The following is a 21889-nucleotide window of genomic DNA, read 5'->3' as shown; positions in this document are numbered from 1 at the left end:
AACAAAGCTAGTGGAGGTGATGGAATTCCAGTTGAGCTACTTCAAATCCTAAAAGATGATGCTGTGAAAGTGCTACACTCAATATGTCAGCAAATTTGGAACACTCAGCAGTGGACACAGGACAGGAAAATGTCAGTTTTCATTCCAATCTCCAAAGAAAGGCAATGCCAGAGACATATTCAAACTCCTGCACAATTGCACTTATCTCACATGCTAGTAAAGTAATGCTCAAAATTCTCCAAGCCAGGCTTCAACACTGTGTACTTTGAACTTCCAGATGTTCAAGTTGGATTTAGAAAGGGCAGAGGAACCAGAGATCAAATTGCCAACATCTGTTGGATCATCAAAAAAGCAAGAGAGTTCCAGAAAAACATCTATTTCTGCTTTATTGACTATGTCAAAGCCTTTGACTGTGTGGATCACAATAAACTGTGGAAAATTCTGAAAGAGATGGGAATACCAGACCACCTGACCTGCCTCTTGAGAAATCTGTATGCAGGTCAGGAAGCAACAGTTAGAACTGGACATGGAACAGACTGGTTCCAAATAGGGAAAAGAGCACAGCAAGGCTATACATTGTCACTCTGGTTATTTAACTTACATGCATAGTACATCATGAGAAACGCTAGGCTGGATGAAGCATAAGCTGGAATCAAGAGTACCAGGAGAAATTGCAGTAACCTCAGAAATGCAGATGATACCACCCTTATGGCAGAAAGCAAAGAAGGACTAGAGAGACTCTTGATGAAAGTGAAAGAGGAGAGTAAAAAAGTTGGCTTAAAACTCAATATTCAGAAAACTAAGATTATGGCATCTGTTGTCATCATTTCATAGCAAATAGATGAGGAAGCAGTGGAAACAGTGACAGACTTATTTTGGGGGATTCCAAAGTCACTGCAGACGGTGACTACAGTGATAAAATTAAAAGACACTTATTCCTTGGAAGAAAAGTTATGACCAACCTAGACAGCATATTAAAAAGCAGAGACATTACTATGTCAACAAAGGTCCATTTAATCAAAGCTATGGTTTTTCCAGTAGTCATGGGTGGATGTGAGATTTGCACTATAAAGAAAGCTGAGCGCCAAAGAATTAATGCTTTTGAACTGTGGTGTTAGAGATGAGTCTTGAGATTCACTTGGACTGTAGGGAGATCCAACTGATCTACTCTAAAGGTAATCAGTCGTGAATATTCATTGGAAGGACTGATGCTGAAGCTGAAACTCCAATACTTTGGTCACTTGATGTGAAGAGTTGATTCATTGAAAAGGCCTTAATGCTTGCAAAGACTGAAGGCAGGAGGAGAAGGGGAAAACAGAGGATGAGATGGTTGGATGGCATCACCAACTCACTGGACATGAGTTTGAGTAAACTCTGGGAGTTTTGATGGACAGGGAGGTCTGGTGTGCCATAGTCCATGGGGCTGCAAAGAGTCGGGCTGCAAAGAGTCGGGCAAGACTGAGTGGCTAACTGAACTAACATGATTTTTCTCATATCTGTAAAAGAAAAGGAAGTTAACCAAAGTTAATAATTTGAGTAGCATCAAATATTTTAATAAAAAAAGTTTCAGTTAATATAGTCAGCATGTGCTCAGTTGCTCAGTCATGTCTGACTCTTTGCCATCCCATGACTTGTAGCCTTCCAGGCTCCTCTACCCATGGAATTTTCCAGGCAAGAGTACTGGAGTGGGTTACCATTTCCTACTCCAGGGTTTCTTCCCAATCCAGGGTTTGAATCTGCATTTCTTGTGTGTCCTGCCTTGGCAGGCAGATTCTTTAGCACTGAGTCACCTGGGAATCTCAGAGTCAGCATAATTCCATTTTTCTATTCAATCATGTTTTAATGGTGGTAAGTAGTTTACTAATTTACATAGCTATTACTTTTTATATTCATCTTTTAATTTACTTGTTATTTATACTTTTCATATGACATCTTCTAATCTATTATATAGTCCATGTTCCAAAATGATTCAAGGTGGGTTATGCTATACAACATTGATCTAAATAAGAATTGAATGCTTAAAAACTGCAAAAGTATATTTGCTCTAGACACTGAAACTGCATCTGTTTCTATATCTAGAGCAGAGAATAGGCAAACTTGTGATTAAAATGCTGTTCCCTTTCTAGAGTGTTTCATTACTGTCTCAATGTTCTCTTTGGAAAATTTCTCACTCCAGGCCCTGTTTTCCTTGTCAGGGCTAGGCTGGAGGTTTGAGTGAGTGGGCATTTCAGGCCTCTGGGCAGTGGCTGTGTCTGCAAGGTACTTGGCTAGATGATAAATCTAATCCAACATAAAAATAACAGAAAATGACTAGGGTATATCAATGTCCAAATATCATGCCAGCATGCTTCCCTACATCCACACTACTTTTTAAACTCAGAAGAGGTGAAATTTCTATGATAGTAAAGGTTAAGACGGAGAAGGCAATGGCAACCCATTCCAGGACTCTTGCCTGGAAAATCCCATGGATGAAGGAGCCTGGTAGGCTGCAGTCCATGGGGTCGCTAAGAGTCGGACACGACTGAGCGACTTCACTTTGACTTTTCACTATCATGCATTGGAGAAGGAAATGGCAACCCACTCCAGTGTTCTTGCCTGGAGAATCCCAGGGACGGCAGAGCCTGGTGGACTGCTGTCTATAGGGTCGCACAGAGTCGGACACAACTGAAGCAGCAGCAGCAAAGGTTAAAACAAAGGAGAGGCAGAAACAATGGTGTCCTCTCTTCACAGGAAGAGACTTTTAGGAAGTATTAGAGCCAAATGCTCTTATTTAAAAATATCAAAAATTAGTTATTGCCTACTTAGTACTTGAGAAAACTCAAGAGGAAGATACATTGTGGTGAGTGTAATAATAGACACAAGATTTTAAAATTGTGTATATGACAATAGGAAACATAAGAATTGAAAATCTAATACACAGTTTTTCACTAATCCTTCTACATAATTGAATGGTAATTTAAAGATAGCTCATGAATGAGTTAAAACATTTTATTTCCTTGTAGAATAAAATTTATAAATCTTGTTATACCTTTTTGTAACATAACATTTTAAGTGGTCATGGATGTTTCAAGGAGAGAAAATAGTTTCTGTTACTTATGAATCTCTCAGAGATGTCATAAGGGAAAGTAGTCACCATGGTAATTATTTTGAAAGTAAGAAAACACTGAGCCAATAAAGACTAAGCAATTTCCCCAAAGAAGACTAGATGAGAACAAGATTTAAGCTCCACTAAACCTGTTTCTGAATTTTGTTTCTTTGTATTCTAGGTTTTCTTAAGGTAAATAAAGCCAAGAGACAGAAATAGAGATGACATTATTATAGATCTACATATGCCAGTAGATTTGTAAATGGTAAAATTCTGTAATATTTCTCATGCTAACCTAACAGATGGTACTGCCTCCATAAAATGCTAGCACCAACACAGAAATTAATAGATTTAATTAGCATTAATTTATCTGAATTAAAGAACTAGGATATTTTTATACCAAGATTGATTTAAATTTTATATAAAACACAGAGATGGAAAAACTTTCATGTATTTATTCTACGGTGCATGTTTATGCATATCTATCTATCTATCTATATATATATATACCTATTTATAATTTTAACACAAAAAGTAGCTTTATAGCCTGGTGAATCCATGAATGTTCTGTTATAAGGAATTATTATCTTGGCAGACAAGTGTACCAGGTCTTATAATAGGAATCTCCTTCACTAGCTCTAACAAGCAAATTCCCTGTTTCCCAAGAGACTCTTGAATGTGTATCTGCCTTGAAAGGATAGCCTATCTACACTGTGTTTTTTCTCTTTTTATCTTCAGTATTTGGAATTCAGCTCAGGTCAGAGCCAAAGAAGCAATTCTACCTCACAAGGGCTGCAGCTGGTTTCCTCCAGCACCCCTCCATTCATAGCAAGGGAAGGAGTGGCAGACTCATACAAGATCAGTTTAAAAGGAAAAGCAATTCTGCTTCCTCGTCCTCATGAAGTCTTGAGCTACACTGGCCAGGATTCAAAAGCGAAAGGCTCAAGTGAAAAAAAAAATGTGGCTGTTGGTTAAAACAATACTTGGAGACATACACCAGGTTATTTGGACTTTTGCCAATGAATACATCACTAGAAGATGAAGATGGCATGGCTTCCCTCCACCATCTGGCTTAATCGAGTTGGGAAACAATAAGCCAAAGGTTTCTTTCCCTTAGCCATGTGTTATTATTGTTTAGTTATGAGTTGGTTTTCAAATATTAAAAAGTTTCTTAAATATATGTATAAATATAACACACAAAACAAATAAGTAATTCTTATTATACTAATATTACAAACTAATGGTGAATTCTATCAAAATCATATTGATGTGAAATTTTGGATTATCTCAAAGTATGTTTTCCCTTTTTCCTTGTTTATAGACACAAATAGAAGAAATTTTAATCAAAATACAAATCCAGAAATTATTTTAATTTCATGGAAATGTATTATTTCTTTATGTTTTACTTAGGCATTCTAAATTTAAAAGTTCCAGTGCCAAATGGAATAAAAAGAAATGTAAAATTATATATATATATATATATATTTGTATACATGTACATATGTATGTGCATGTGTCATCATTTCCTAAGCACTGGTAAAAGAAATAATACATGATCCCTACTTGGAAGTGGGGATACACACTTAACTGGGAAAACTATAAAAGTTAATAGATTTTCCCAAATTTACAAAGTTAATGTCAGTAACTAACTTTAAATTAAAGAAAACATGCATTTCCCCTTCCAGCATTCTAATTCCTTCCCCTTTCACATATTTATTTCCTCTCATAATGAATGAGTTCATCTGACCTTAGTCATCTCCTTAAAGGCCCCATCTCCAAGTACAGTCACATTCTGAGTTACTGGGGGGTTAGAATTTCAACATACAAATTTTGGAGGAAGGCAATTCAGCACATAAGAGAAGACAGACTACCTTTGAAAGTTAAAAATGATACATCTTGCTGCTGCTGTCAATTCAGTCATGTCCGACTCTGTATGACCCCATAGACGGCAGCCCACCAGGCTCCCCTGTCCCTGGGATTCTCCATACAAGAACACTGGAGTGGGTTGCCATTTCCTTCTCCAGTGCATGAAAGTGAAAAGTGAAAGTGAAGTCACTCAGTAGTGTCCGATCTTCAGCGACCCCAAGGACTGCAGCCTTCCAGGCTCCTCGGTCCATGGGATTTTCAAGACAAGAGTACTGGAGTGGGGTGCCATTGCCTTCTCCATGATACATCTTAGTATGAATAAAATATAAATTTTAATAAATTTATATAAAATTTAAAGGAGACTAAAGATTGTTGAATGTTTATGCTAATTTTTATATACACTTAACCATGATCACATTGGACTCTACATAATGAAATAATAGCTAACCTTTATGCAGTTTTATTTTTTAGACATTTTTCTATTTTCCATGTGTCAATGATTTCATTGTTCAAATTGTGTAAGATTGATTCTGTTATCAACCAGAATTTTTTGGCAGAGAAAATAAGCCTATAGATTTGTAGTGACTTTCACAGGGAAATGTAAATACTAAGGAATTCAGCAAAGCTATATTGCCCATTCTAACCTCAAGCCCAAACACTTATTTATATAGAATGTGACTTTTTGAAAATTTATTATAACATATCTTGGTTGTATTTGAATTAGAGTTTTAAGAAGAAAAGTATAATATAACATATATTTTATACTGCTGTGTGTTAGTCTCTCAGTCGTGTCTGACTCTTTGTGACCCCATGGACTGTTGCCCACCAGGCCCCTCCATCTCCAGGCAAGAGTACTGGAGTGGGTTGCCATGCCCTTCTTCAGAGGATCTTCCTGACCCAGGGACCGAACCCAAGTCTCTGGCATTGCAGGCAGATTCTTTACCATTTGAACTATTCGGAAAGCCCCTTTATACTGCTAGTTTACTAAAATATTATAAGGATACTAATAAAATTAAGTACTTCACTTTGTTCCATCACAGAAATGTTTGTTTACACGAGTAATTGTACAGCATGATAGCAATGGTGAATTCACAAAGCTGTATTCTGGATAAACCACTGTAATATTTTGCTCTCCTGGAATCTGCTTGGTTACACAAATATTTAGCCTAATAAAAAGAAAGCTATGGAATAAAAGCTATGACCAACCTAGACAGCATATTAAAAAGCAGAGACATTACTTTGTCAACAAAGGTCCATCTAGTCAAAACTATGGGTTTTGCAGTAATTGTGTATGGATGGGAGAGTTGGACTATAAAGAAAGCTGAGTGCCAAAGAATTGATGCTTTTGAACTGTGGTGTTGGAGAAGACTCTTGAGAATCCCTTGGACTGCAAGGAGATCCAACCAGTCCATCCTAAAGTAAATTAGTCCTGAATATTCATTGGAAGAACTGATGCTGAAGCTGAAGCTCCAATACTTTGGCTACCTGATGCATAGAACTGACTCATTGGAAAAGACCCTGATGCTGGAAAAGATTGAAGGCTGGAGGAGAAGGGGACGACAGAGGATGAGATGGTAGGATGGCATCACTGACTCAATGGATGAGAGTTTGAGTAAGCTCTGGGAGTTGGTGATGGACAGGAAAGCCTGGCATGTTGCAGTCCATGGGGTCACACAGAGTCAGACACGACTGAGTGACTGAACTGAAAGATAAAACTTCATACACGTTTCACACAATTCTCTTCCAATTATACAAATAAACAAACACAAATTTACAAGGTTGGGAAATTCTTTCAGTATCATATCATTTTTGTAGAGTAATAGGGTCGATCATACCACAAAAGCTACAATATTAATTCTTAGGACCATAGATGTGTGCTTTTCTTTCAGTGTTTAATTGGAATTAAAAAGCCAGACTTCAATGTCAAATTTATTTTTCTAATGTATGGGGATACACCATTGGGAAAGTGTAGCAAAGGATATTCCCTTGTTGTCCAAGATTATATTTTTAAATATAGAAACGCATAAGTTGGTGTTAACTTTTTGTTTTTCCACTTTTATCTTGACAATATTTTTGAAAAAATGTCAAACACAGATAATTGCCTTGTAAAGTAGAAAACAATTTCAATCTTTCACCCTCAAGGGTACTTTATAAAAAGTAAATAGTGTTGTATAATATAGGAAATTTTAAATAAATCATAATTCTTTGAATTTAGAAAGATGAAGAGCAACTGTAGTAACAAAATTAGATGTCACACTATGCTAAATATGCAAAAAAAACTCTTTATGCAGATGGTGGAAATCAAATCCCTTCTCAACTTCACAAGCCATGTCTATATGATGAAAAATATCATTTTAACAAATGATCCATCTGCCATATTCAACCATCTTAAAAGCAAAAATGAAATGTAAATATCTCATGGATAATTGTACAGAAATATTGTGCCTTTTAAAAAATTATAAATAATATGTGTAACTCCATTCAACAGTTCTTTGATAAGCCAATTTTATATTCAATCTTAAGATAAGTATATCATTAAGGTATTTTTTTAGTTGATATTTTTAAAGTGAAGCTATTAGTTAAAACAAACAAAAAAAACTTAGTCCAATGGAACACATAGATATAGATACAGATATCTATTTATGTTCATATCTATGTATTGGTAGATATAGACATCAATAAATCTATTTCAAATATATATATATATGTGCACTATATTGATCTACATATATTTGAACCTATATATACCCCATTTCATCTTTTCTGAAATAATTTTAGAATATAAAAATCAAATAAACCTATCTAATGTTAGCTTATGAAATATGTTGGTGTTACTTTTTTATAGTTTATACAGTGATTATAATGGTGTTTGTGGTACAAATTCTTTAACTAGTGTAGGTGAAATTATTTCTCAATAAAAGTTGAGAAAATTAGACTCTAAAATGTTTTTGTTATATATAATTCCATAGACAGTATAGTCGTAAGAGTTGGACATGACTGAGTGACCTTCACTTGCTCTTTTCAAATCAGGCTTTCCTGATAGCACAGTTGGTAAAGAATTCGCCTGCAATGTGGGAAACCTGGGTTCGATCCCTGGGTCGGGAAGATCCCCTTGAGAAGGGAAAGGCCACCCACTCCAGTATTCTGGCCTAGAGAATTCCATGGACTGTATAATCCATGGGGTCCCAAAGAGTTGGACTCAACTGAGCAACTTTCACTTTCATATATATACAAGTAAATACAAAAATATATATAAAATATTGTCCTTTATGTTTTGCATTACAAGCTTTTAAAATGTTTTTACATAGACAGATTTTATTTTTCTTGACAGAATGTTTTTTATGTCTTTTGAGCTAAAAAGTGCTCATTTGAGTCAAAGACTATATTACAATGTGATTATCACCTCTCACTGATCAATTTTCTCTTTGCTTTATTTCTAAATCAAGGAATAGATCTTTGAGTTTTCCCTATATTTCACTGATTACACTATATGCCATATCAACTGTTTTGACTGTTTCTAAACTTTTTGAAAATTTTATACAAACTTTTATCTCTGTTGCCATCCCAACCTGCTCTCTTTTCATTAGATAGCCTAGCTTTTTAGAAAACAAGTATTGGGTTATGCCTCTATGAAAGTACAAATATTTTCTTACTGTAGAATTGTAAGGGATTATATTGGTGTTCTTCCCAGATTCCCGCTGATCCCTTTTATGTTTTTGTGCACAACTACTCTGGCATCTGTGTGTTTGCTTCACATGCATCTTGTATATGATTCCCTCTGGATGACTATGCCAGGTTACTTAGCTTGCTTTTCAGAGAAAAGCGCCTAGGAATTTTCATTGTGAAAGTGAAGGGGAAGAACAAGGATTTAGCCAATAACTGACTAGTTGGGGTGATCAAAACTCAACTCCATTTTCTAGTCATGATTTACACTCAGGAGTTTCCCCAGAGTGGAAAGGGAAAGTTGGAAGCTAACATATCTAACATATCTAATGCTCAACATTATTCTTCCACCAAAATTCCTGGTAATTTCTCATTTTATAATCTGACTCTGTAGAACCAGTCTTGGAGAAGGCAATGGCACTCCACTCCAGTACTCTTGCCTGGAAAATCCCATGGATGTAGGAGCCTGGTAAGCTGCAGTTCATGGGGTCGCAAAGAGTCGGACACGACTGAGCGACTTCACTTTGACTTTTCACTTTCCTGCATTGGAAAAGGAAATGTCAACCTACTCCAGTGTTCTTGCCTAGAGAATCCCAGGGATGGGGGAGCCTGGTGGGCTGCCGTCTATGGGGTCGCATAGAGTCGGACACGACTGAAGTGATTTAGTAGCAGCAGCAGCAGCAGCAGAACCAATCTTATGACCCGAAATTTTCCCTGAGATGCCACAGAAATGAACATCATGTTAAACTAAATAAAATAATATATATATTATTATGTAACATATACGATATATATTATGTACAGACAGTCTCCAGCTTATAATGGTTCAATTTAACATTTTTTTTACTTCATTATGGATGGTGCGAAAGTGATAACACATTCAGTAGAAACTGAACTTCAAATTTTGAATTTGATCTTTTCTTGGGCTGCTGCTGCTGCTAAGTCGCTTTGGTCGTGTCCGACTCTGTGCGACCCCATAGACAGCAGCCCACCAGGCTCCCCCGTCCCTGGGATTCTCCAGGCAAGAACACTGGAGTGGGTTGTCATTTCTTTCTTGGGCTAGTGATCCATATGAGATGGATGCTCTTTCATGACGCTGGGCAGGGGCAGTGAGCTGCAGCACCCGATCAGCCATAGGAATCACAAGAGGGAACAACCAATACACTTATAACCATTCTGCTCCCTTACAACCATTCTGTTATTCACTTAATGTATGATATTCATCAAATCACATGAGATATAAATATTTAATTATAAAATTAAAGTGTTAGATGAGTTTGCCCAACCATAGGCTAATGTAAGTGATAAGAGCACATTCAAGGTAGATAAGGCTAGGGCTATAATGTGTTTTTGACTTATTATATTTTTAACTTATAACAGATTACCTGGGCCTACATACCTGGGTTTGTACCCAAACATGTACAGTAAATTAATATTTGACTTGAGACCCAAGAATAGTCAATGGAGATAAGACAGTCTTTTCAATAAATGGTGCTGGGATAATAGGATAATTCACATGTAAGAAAATGAACTGGACTCATAACTTATACCACTCAAAAATTAACTCCAAATGGATTAAAGATTTAAATATAAGATTTGAAATTATAAAAGTTCTGTAAGAAAACAGCAATAAGACTCTTTGACATGATTTTTTTATTTTTTGGATATGACACCTAAAGCATAAGCAACAAAATAAAAAATAAGCAAGCAGAATTATATTTAACCAGAAAACTTCTGTACAATAAAAGAAACCATCAAAAAGTGAAAATACAATCTATGAACCAGCAAAAATATTTATAAGCCATATATATCTGATAACAGGTTAATATTCAAAACATACTAAAAATTCATATAACTCAATAATGAACAAACAAACCAAATAAATCCACTTGAAAATGGGCAAAGGACATAAACAGACATTTTTCCAAAGAAAATATACAAAGGAACAACAGGCACATGACAAGATGCTCAACATCACTTGTCATTAAAGAAATGCAAATTAAAACTATAATGAGGTATCATCTCAAGCCTGTCAGGATTGCTTTCATCAAAAAGACAAAAGATTAAAAAAAAAAAAAAGATAACAAATGCTGGCATGGGTGTAGAGAAAAGAGGACCACTCTGCACTGCTGGTATAAATTGGTATGGCCACTGTGGAAAACAGTATGGAGGTTTCTCCCAAAATTAAAAATAGGACTACTATGTGCCTGAGCAATTCCCCTTCTGGAAATATATACAAATGAAATGAAAACACCAACTTGAAAAATATCTGCACACTTGTGTTCAGAGTAGCATTACTTATAATAGTGAAGACATGGAAACAACTGTCCATAGACAGATAAATGGGTAAAGAAGATACAAGTATATGTGCATGTATAAATACACATACACACACACACACATATGTTGTTAAAAGAGTAAATGCTATGAGTTCTTATTACAGAAAAAACTTTTTTTCCTTTTTTTCTCTTTTTAAAAATTGTATTTGTATGAGAAGATGGATGTCAGGTGGACCTATTGTGGCAATAATTTTATGTGTAATTCAAACTACCATACTGTATGCCTTAAACTTACACAGTGATACATGTCAGCTATTTCACAATACAAGCGGGGAAAAATCCCATGTTTTTAATGCCTTTTCTTTATAGTCTTGAGAAAAGAAAATTATAGAACTGGAGCATTTCACTTTTACATAGTTTTAGCTTGGGAGTCAGTAATCTTTTTCTTGATGGCCAGACACACTTTAGACTTTCCAGGCAACATATGATCTCTGCTGCAGCTATTTTGCTCTTACAGTGAGAAAGAAGCCAAGGATAGCATTAAACAAATGGGTATAGCTGTGTTTCAGTAACATTTACTTACAAAACAGAAAGCTGGCTAGTAGGCCATAGTGTTCTAACTTCTAAATAAGATTACAAGATTAAGTGCCTTCCACACAAGGAGTTGCATATTATTTACAAAATATAGAAATAATTGTTAGAGTTTTTAGTTAGCATTATCAAAGTTTTGGTAGCTTCTATATAACTCATTTACTTGAATAATGAATTGTAAAGTCATTATTTTTGAATCATCCTCTATCATCACTTGATATTTGGGTAAGAATTCTATTCTTTTGGGTACAAATCAATCACTCTAACAATAAATATATAAAACTTCTATTATGCAGGTGGAGAATTATCATTCTACAGGTGTACATGCAGGTGAGTACACTTCATTAGTTTTAAGTCTGCTATGATTAGTATATGTATTCTTGAATGTTTCACATTCTGTAAAATTACACTCAACATACAGCAATGAATGTGGTAAAAAAAAATAGTTTATCACCTAAATTAAGGCACTTTCAAGAATGAAGTAAGACACTATTCATAATCACACCAAAGACAAAGACAAAACCCAGGACCATCAGGGGCAACCCCGAAATTCAGATCACCCTGTTTATGGGAAAACAACTTGGAGGAAAGACACCTCAGAACACACGCAAGTCTGTATCAAAGCTGTAAGATAAACACAACTGATCCTTGTGGTAGATGATCTGGACCACTTAGGCAATTCATTCTGGTTAGAGGCTGCCCCTGCAATGCCTATTTAGGCGTGACAGTAACAATCTAGAAGTCCTGACAGCAGTTTACTTAGAGTTCAATCTACCCAGTGCTTGTGACGACAGTGAAAAGTGGAGTCCTGTATTAATGGAACTGCCATTCAGGGTAGCACCCCGTGGGTGGGTGCACCCGTGGGTGGTCAAGAGTTGCTCAAGGTTGAGAGTACACCCCTCTGTGGAAGAAACCCCACAGGCATTTTTAATTTTGTTGAAATATAGCCCAAAGATGCATGCCTTCAGCAAAGCACACTTACTTGCCTTTTCCTGTTGGAAATTTTAACCACACCTCTATGATTTTAACTCTTCTCCCTTAGCAAAGATTGTGAATGAAACAATGAGACTCCTACGTTTTCCTGATGTTTCCCTATTTGGCACCATGCATAAAAAATCATGTTACCAAAAAGGGCTGTTTATAACTAACTCTAGGTAAAACAATACATTGAAAAAACATTATTTAAAGAGATAACTCTAGATTCACATGAAAGAGAGCTTCCTTGTACACTTCAGTCTGTCTTTCAAGGCTTCCCTGGTGGCTCAGACAGTAAAGAGCCAACTGCAATGCAGGAGACCCAGGTTTGATTCCTGGGTAGAGAAGATCTCCTGGAGGAGGAAATGGCAACCGACTCCAGGATTCTTGCCTGGAGAATGCCATGGACAGAAGAGCCTGGCAGGCTATGATACATGGGGTTGCAAAGAGACACGACTGAGCAACTCACACTTAAACCTACAGGAATATTTTGTAAAACCTTTGTATAATATCATAACCAGGATATTGACATCAATATCATCCACCAATCTCGATCAGGCTTGCCTAGTTTTACCTATATTTATTTGTGTGTGTTCATTAAGTTCTACACAAATTTATCATATGTACAGTTTTCTGTGTCTACCATCACAGTCAAAATCTTGAACAACTCCAACACAACAAGACTCACCACTTTTGCTGTCCTTAAAATCCCCCTACCTCCCACTTCTTTGGCTCTTCACCTCTATCATCTACCAGTCGTTAGTCTGTCTTTTAATTCCAAAATTTTCTTATTCCAAAAATATTATATAAATGATATTATACAGTGTGTAAACTTTTGGGATTAGTTTTTTTTTTCTCCCCATAAATTCCTTGAGATCTATCCAAATTTTTGCATGTATCAATAGCTTGTTTGTTTTGTTGTTGATTAGCATTTCACTACATGGATATAGCATATATGTACACATAGCAAGGTGTTCTTAACCATTCACCAGTTGAAGAAATTCTAGGCTTATTCCAGTTTTTGTCTGTTAGACACAAAACTAGAATAAATTTCTTCTGCTGGATTTTTTGAACATAGGTTTTTATTTTTCTATTGAACATTGCCCCAAATTACAATTGTTGAGTTGTATGGTAATTATACAGGGCTTCCATAGTGGCTCAGTGGGAAAGAATCCTCCTGCAATGCAGGAGACGCAGAAGGCTGGGGTTCGATACCTCGGTCAGGAACATCTCCTGGAGGAGGAAATGGCAATTCACTCCAGTATTCTTGCCTGGAGAAACCCATGGACAGAGGAGCCTGGCAGGCTGCAGGCCTTGCAAAGAGTCAGACACAACTGAAGCAATTGAGCATGCATATGTGGTAATTATACACATAGTTTTTACAAGAAACTGTCAAACGGTTTTCCCATGTGGTTGTACCACTTTTAGATTCCCACTACCCTGCATGAGAGATTTAGTTCCTCTGAAAACTTTACACTATTTGGTATTTAAAATAATTTTAGCGATTTTGGTAGGTGTGTAAGGATACCACATGGTGTTTTTAATTTTCATTTCTTTAATGGCTAGTGATGCTAAACATTTTCATGTATTTATGTGCTGCTTGTACATCCTCCTTGATTAAGTGTCTATTCATTTAATTCATCCATCTTTCAATTTTTTCTGTTGTTTTGAGAGTTCTTTATATTCTAGATATTAGTCAATTGTTGTATATGCAGCCTGGAAATATTTTTACCCAGTCCATAGCTTATTTTTTCATTCTCTTCACATGAGATTTCAAGAACAAAATTTTTTAGTTTTAATTAGGGATTGGGGCTAGTTTAACAGTTTTTTTTTTTTTTTTTTTCTTGTATATGACTTTTTTTTTTTTTTGGTTGAGAATTATAACTTTTTAGTTAGCCATTATCCCATGATTTTCTCTTTTTTCCTTAGAAATGTTTATAGTTATATATTTTAAGTCCATTATCCTTTTGCATAAGATTGAAGATTTGGGTTAAGATTCATTTTGCCTATGGATGTTTAATTGATGTAGTACAATTTGTTGAAAAGACTATGCCTCCTCCCTTGAAATAGTTGAAAAAGAAAGAGAAAGTGAAGTCACTCATTCATGTTCGACTCTTTGCAACTCCATGGACTGCAGCATGCCAGGCTTCCCTGTCCATCACCAACTCCTGGAGCTTACTCAGATTCATGTCTATCGAGTCGGTGATGCCATCCAACCATCTCATCCTCTGTCTTCCCCTTCTCTTCCCGCTTTCAATCTTTTCCAGCATCAGGATATATTCCAAGGAGTCAGCTCTTCACATCAGGTGACCAAAGTATTGGAGTTTCAGCTTCAAAATCAGTACTTCCAATGAACACCCAGAACTGACCCCTTTAGGATGGACTGGTTGGATCTCCTTGCAGTCCAAGGGACTCTCAAGAGTCTTCTCCAACATCACAGTTCAAAAGCATCAATTCTCCAGTGCTCAGTTCTCTTCATGGTCCAACTCTGATGTCTATACATGACTACTGGTAAAACAATAGCTTTGATTAGACGGACCTTTGTCAGCAAAGTAATGTCTCTGCTTTTGAATATAATGTCTATATTGGTCATAGCTTTTCTTCCAAGGAGTAAGTGTCTTTTAATTTCATGGCTATAGTCATGAAATTTAATCTCATCTGCAGTGATTTGGGAGCCCAAGAAAATAAAGCCTCTCACTGTCATCATTGTTTTCCCATCTATTTGCCATGAAGTGATGGGACCAGATGCCATAATCTTAGTTTTCTGAATGTTGAGTTTTAAGCCAGCATTTTCACTCTCTTCTTTCACCTTCATCAAGACGCTCTTTAGTTCATCTTCGCTTTCTGTCATAAGGGTGGTGTCATCTGCATATCTGAGGTTATTGATATTTCTCCTGGAAATCTTGATTTCAGCTTGTGCTTCATCCAGCCTGGCATTTCATATGATGTACTCTGCCTATAAGTTAAATAAGCAGGTGACAATGTATAGCCTTGATGGAACCAGTCTGTTGTTTCATGTCTGGTTCTGACTGTTGCTTCTTGACCTCCATACAGATTTCTCAAGAGGCAGATCAGGTGGCCTGGTATCTCTTTAAGAAATTTCCACAGTTTGCTGTGATCCACACAATCAAAGGCTTTTGGGTAGTCAATAAAGAAGTAGATGCTTTTCTGGAACTTTCTTGCTTTTTCAATGATCCAACAGATGTTGGCAATTTGATCTCTTGTTCCTCTGACTTTTATAAATCCAGCTTGAACATGAAAGTTCTCAGTTCACATACTGTTGAAGCCTACCATGGAGAATTTTGAGTATTATTTTTGCTAGTGTTTGAGATGAGTGCAATTGTGTGGTAGTTTGAACATTCTTTGGCATTGCCTTTCTTTGGCATTGGAATGAAAACTGACCTTTTGTAGTTCTGTGGCCACTGCTGAATTTTCCAAATTTGCTGGCATATTGAGTGCAGCACTTTCATAGCATCATCTTTTAGGATTTGAAATAGCTCACCTGGAATTCCATCACCTCCACTAGATTTGTTCATAGTGATGCTTCCTAAGGCCCAGTTGACTTCACATTCCAGGATGTCTGGCTCTAGGTGAATGATCACACCATCATCATTACCTGGGTTGTGAAGATCTTTTTTGTACAGTTCTTCTGTGTATTCTTGCCACATCTTCTTAATATCTTCTGCTTCTTTTAGGTCCATACTGTTTCTTACCCTTATTGTGCTCATCTTTGCATGAAATGTTCCCTTGGTATCTCTAATTTTCTTGAAGAGATCTCTAGTCTTTCCCACTCTATTTTCTTCCTCTGTTTCTTTCCATTGATTACTGAGGAAGGCTTTCTTATCTCTCCTTGCTATTCTTTGGAACTCTTCATTCAGATGGGTATAATCAGGAGTTAAGTTTTAAAATGGGTAATCAGGAGTTAAGTTTTAAAATTTTAACATTTAAATAATTTCCTAATATCCAATATTATTTTATAATTTTATTTTGAATGTGTATACTTCCCTAAAATTCGACCTGATCTCTAAATTATCTACAGGTATAAAATAAAGTTTATTTTTATATTAAATCTTACTTTTAAGTTTCAATCTCACAATACTTACTGGCTTACTACATATCTCGTCCTCTTCTAATTTTACTACACCTGAAATCAGAAAATGAAAACAGAAAAAATACATCAGATACTTTAAGATTTCTCCTAGACTCACCAAGGTATTCCAGAACTACTTCAAGAATATAAATATCTTCTAATATTTTTAAAACTTAATTTTGAGCTAATGACCTGAATTTACTGAGTATGTTGTAGCCACATGTTCTGGGAAACAAACTCACTCAGAAGGACAATGCAGATGGTGGAGTGCAGTTTATTACACCGGTGGGCCCAAGGCAGAGTCTCCTCTTAGCTAAGGACCCTGACCAGTTTTTCTGAAAACCTTATATACCCTAAGTGTATGTGCCCAAACCCACCTCCCCAAATTCCCTGAAACTAATCTGAACAAAGGAAAAGAAAGATACAATCAGTCAACCCGTGATTCATATGCCTTAAGCCTAGGTAGTTAACAGTGGACAATTATCAATAGGCCTGTGGTTATACCCCAATAAGCATAATAGAATTTACGATTCTATTCAGTTACACAGATAATTAGGGTATTCTTTTAGGCAACAGAGAGTCTAGGTATGAGCCCTGGGGCTCTTCCGTCTGGGGGGCCTGGTTTTCCAGTTGGTATGTCGTTTGCATAGATACTGGGCATATAGCTCAAAGTCTACAGTCCGGCCCAAGATGGAGCCCTGCTTTCAAGATGGAGCCTGTTCTGTCTGTTTCTTCCTTCAAGTATACTCACAAATAGTTGAAGAGAAGCTATAAAAGGTGAAATCGAACAGTGACTTTCTGTTTCCGTCTTGTGTAAGTCTTTTAGATAATAGAAAAAAGTCTATGCAATGTATTATGTTAGAATATGGTAACTTCATATTCTTCAATTTCATATTTCTGCAATATTCATGCATGTTTCAAAGTCAAGCAAAAACATGGCAGCCTTATTTAAAATTTTTGATCATTTAAACCTCTAATTTACATCAAAATCACAGTTACATGTATTATTTTCATGCTTATACTCTGTATCCCCCCTGCAAAAAAAAGTAAAATTTGGTCTATAAGATGGTTTTGTTTATATACCTTCTAAATTTTCATCACATTGTTGGATTACTTAGTATTTTTCTAAAAATTACTAGCATTTAATCCTTGTAATCAAGTTGAGGAATATGTCATTACTTCTTTTTTCTTTAGAAAAGTCCTTGAAATAATTCTAGAAAAACTTCCATGCTGTTAACCAGTGTAAGAGCATTTAGAAGGATAGATGTGTTTGTTTTGTTATCAGTACACAAGCTTTTATGATCCCATTTTCAAATTTAATATAAGTACTTAAAAACTAAATAATAGAAGACAAGACGTTCTGAAACTTTTTATGTGATATATGGATGTGTTTGAAGTATTTCAAAGTATGTTTAGAACTTAATTTTTAAAGAGGAAATATAAGCTATAGTGAGGAACTAAATGAAGTTTTTAATAAAAAGCAAAAGAAGGAACATCAATTTGTAATTAATATATGGGTTTGCAGGTATATCTAGTAGAGATTTACCTATTGAAGTGTAGCAGCTTTGGCTTATATTTTCACTGCCAAGGTACTAGCTCATCCTAAAAATAGGGTTTGGCCTCTGGATATTATTATTTTTTTTCATAAATAAATGTCCTGAATTTTAGATGAGAATTTTGCATAATGAATGTACTGTGCAGAACATTGTGTCAAGGATTATAATAAATCCTTCTTCAAATTTGAATTTAATGTATCATACAACAATAAGGGATGGTATCACATACATTAAGGAAAAAGGAAATATCCATTATGTGGTACTTTAACAAATCTTTATTAACCTCTAAAGATATAGGTTTCCTATCTTCAATCACATTATGTACACAATTATTGTTCTTACTACTTTATATTAGAACATATATATATATTTAAGGTGATTTTTCTTTAAAATTGTTAGGATAATGCCTTTAGAATATGATAAATGTGTTCTTTTTCATTGAAGTTACAGATCATATACAATATTTTTGTCCAATGTCAAAATCTCAATAACTTAAAAACATAACATAGAAATGTATGAAAACTATATGTTCATTAAAATAAAATTATGAAAATATCTGTATTACACAGTTTGGAAGCTTGAAATTCAAATTCTAATTATTTATGCCAAAGTAAAATAATATACATACAAAAGTTTTTGAAATGTGTTTAAATCTATTTTATGTTTAAAATCACATAAATTGACACTATTTTGAATTTGTACAACATATAATTAGACAATATTTCATGTTTTAATATCCCTTCCTTTACTATATACTATTTTGTTAACTGTTCATGGGTATTAAATGGAATCATCCACTGTAAATTCCAAATTTGCAATACATTTGCTAAAACAGGAGAAAACACCTACATGAGAGTGTTAATAGCCCCAGTAGGGAAGCCAGAGGTCCCCAGTTGGCAGGAGGAAACAAAACTTCAAGTGGCAGATTTTTTTTTTTCTTTTCTCTTCTAATCCTGTGTTGTCATGGTGACACCTGGTTCTGCCTAACTTAACTTTATCTCAAAGCTTGAGCTAACCAATGTGTTTTTCTCATGGAAATACATTCCTCAAGCTATGTTGATGAACTATGTATTTGCTTGGAAATCTGCCTTTCTGCAAGATTCATGTCAATTGTTTTATGGCCAGGGATGACTCAACTTGTGCCAATGCTATCTCAAAATGCATGTTGTCGGGGAGGGGCCTGGTGCAACTCTCTCAGTTTTGACGCATTTCCTTTCTCTAATTAGCAGCTTGCCAATAGGTATATAACTCCTCACTAAAAACTAGCAAGGGGGCACTCTTTCCATCTGTTCCCTTCTGATGTCTATGTCAGAAGCTGTCTCTATCTCTTTTGTACTTTAATAAAACTTTATTACACAAAATACTCTGATCAATCAAGCCTCGTCACTGGTCCTGGATCAAATTCCTCTCCTCTGGAGGCCATGAATCCCGATCTTGTTCATGGCTCATAGCAGCAACCTTTCATACATAAAGAGAGATGTGGACCATAAATTAAAACTCAACTTCTATTTGTAATTTTTTAACAATAATTCAAAAAAATCTGTGGAAATGATACAAAGTGATGAATTTAGTCTACCAATGTGATACATTTATCTACAATGTGATCAAAATGTGGTTAAAAAATCTAATTTCATTGCTAATTGTTTTCTAAAATGACATAATGCTCAAAATCTATTATTTTAAAATAATTGGTGAACTTTTTTCTCTTTTGTAATCTTAAACAAGCTACTATAGATTTAAAAATTTTAAAACAGTGAAATACAACATAAGCATTATACAATAATAGGAAATTATGTTCTTTCCTTTTGTTCAGAGTGTTTTCTGTAAAAGAAATGATCGGTTAAATTTTTACTAGCAATGATGAGAGATTTGTGACCTCCCGTTAATTTCATATGACTTCCTAAAAATTTTCAGGAGATTGAAACAAGGAACTAAAAACAAAGTAAAACAAAACAAAACATATAAAAATAAATTTATTCTGCTAAGATAAAGCATCTTAAAATATTAAATATACCTAATAATATGTTGAAAATGTTTTAAAATTTTTTAAATGAATAGCTATAATTTATTGAATTCCTATCAGATTTCAAGAACCAATAAACTATCCTTGGATGAAATATCTCTGAGGCTCATAAGTCCAATAATTTTTGGGGTACTTAATTTCAATTGAAAACTCTTCTCTGTTTCTTTTTCTCTGTCTGACTTTCTCTGTGTCTGTATCATTGCCTTTCTGTCTCTCCTTCTGTACATCAGTTCAGTTCAGTTCAGTCTCTCAGTCGTGTCCGACTCTTTGTGACCCCGTGAATCACAGCACGCCAGGCCTCCCTGTCCATTACCAACTCCGGAGTTCACCGAAACTCATGTCCAGTGATGAGTCAGTGATGCCATCCAGCCATCTCATCCTCTGTCGTCCCCTTCTCCTCCTGCCCCCAATCCCTCCCAGCATCAGGGTCTTTTATACATAATGTTGTTCAGTTCAGTTCAGTTCAGTAGCTCAGTCGTGTCCGACTCTTTGCAACCCCATGAATCGCAGCATGCCAGGCCTCCCTGTCCATCACCATCTCCCGGAGTTCACTCAGACTCATGTCCATCGAGTCAGTGATGCCATCCAGCCATCTCATCCTCTGGCGTCCCCTTCTTCTCCTGTCCCCAATCCCTCCCAGCATCAGGGTCTTTTCCAATGAGTCAACTCTTCGCATGAGGTGGCCAATGTACTGGAGTTTCAGCTTTAGCATCATTCCTTCCAAAGAAATCCCATGGCTGATCTCCTTCAGAATGACTGGTTGGATCTCCTTGCAAGGGATCTCTTGGATGAAGGGATCCAAGGGACTCTCAAGAGTCTTCTCCAACACCACAGTTCAAAAGCATCAATTCTTCGGCGCTCAGCCTTCTTCACAGTCCAACTCTCACATCCATATATGACCACTGGAAAAACCATAGCCTTGACTAGACGGACCTTTGTTGGCAAAGTAATGTCTCTGCTTTTGAATATGCTATCTAGGTTGGTCATAACTTTCCTTCCAAGGAGTAAGCGTCTTTTAATTTCATGGCTGCAGTCACCATCTGCAATGATTTTGGAGCCCAAAAAAATAAAGTCTGACACTGTTTCCACTGTTTCCCCATATATTTCTCATGAAGTGATGGGACCAGATGCCAGATAACAAAAATGTTGTTAAAAGATAAACTGTAGCACATTAAAAAATTGAGTCTATTTAAGCAAAATGTGCTTGAAATAGGCTAACATCCAATCTACCCTACAGAAAGAAGCTCCGAGGAGCAGTACGAAATGAAAGACTTGTATAGACAGAAGGGAGCAAGAACGAGAAAAAAGAAAGAAAGGTTCCTAATTGCAAGATTTTTTTCTTTTATAGAATGACAGGCATCTATCAGGCAAAGTCTTGGTTTGGTGAATGGGGCTTAGCATAAATGACTCTATTTGAAGCCTATTGTCTTGTTTTAACAATACATGCATATATATATATATAAAGCTGTTTGATTTCAAACCCATGTTTTTAACTTCTGCAAGATAGTTCCTCTTCTCACATTTTATCTATGTTGTTTCAGCAATCCTGTGGCTTTCTATGTTATATACTCATACTCATTTCAGTTTAACAAAAAACACAAATAGATAGCCTCTTAAGAGATCTTACTGCTTTCCAGGTCATCTTCATTCAGATTATCCTCTTTGTTATCATGAGTGTTATTTTTTAAAATGTAAATTTGAGCATGTTTCTGTGCTCGGTTCATCTTCTCAGTGATACTTCAACCTGTCCCCAGCTTTGTT

The sequence above is a fragment of the Bos indicus genome, chromosome 17 (assembly GCF_029378745.1).
Source record: "Bos indicus isolate NIAB-ARS_2022 breed Sahiwal x Tharparkar chromosome 17, NIAB-ARS_B.indTharparkar_mat_pri_1.0, whole genome shotgun sequence".
NCBI classification, from domain to species: domain Eukaryota; kingdom Metazoa; phylum Chordata; class Mammalia; order Artiodactyla; family Bovidae; genus Bos; species Bos indicus.
The sequence above is the reverse complement of the archived record's forward strand: the minus strand, read 5'-3'. Positions refer to the sequence as shown.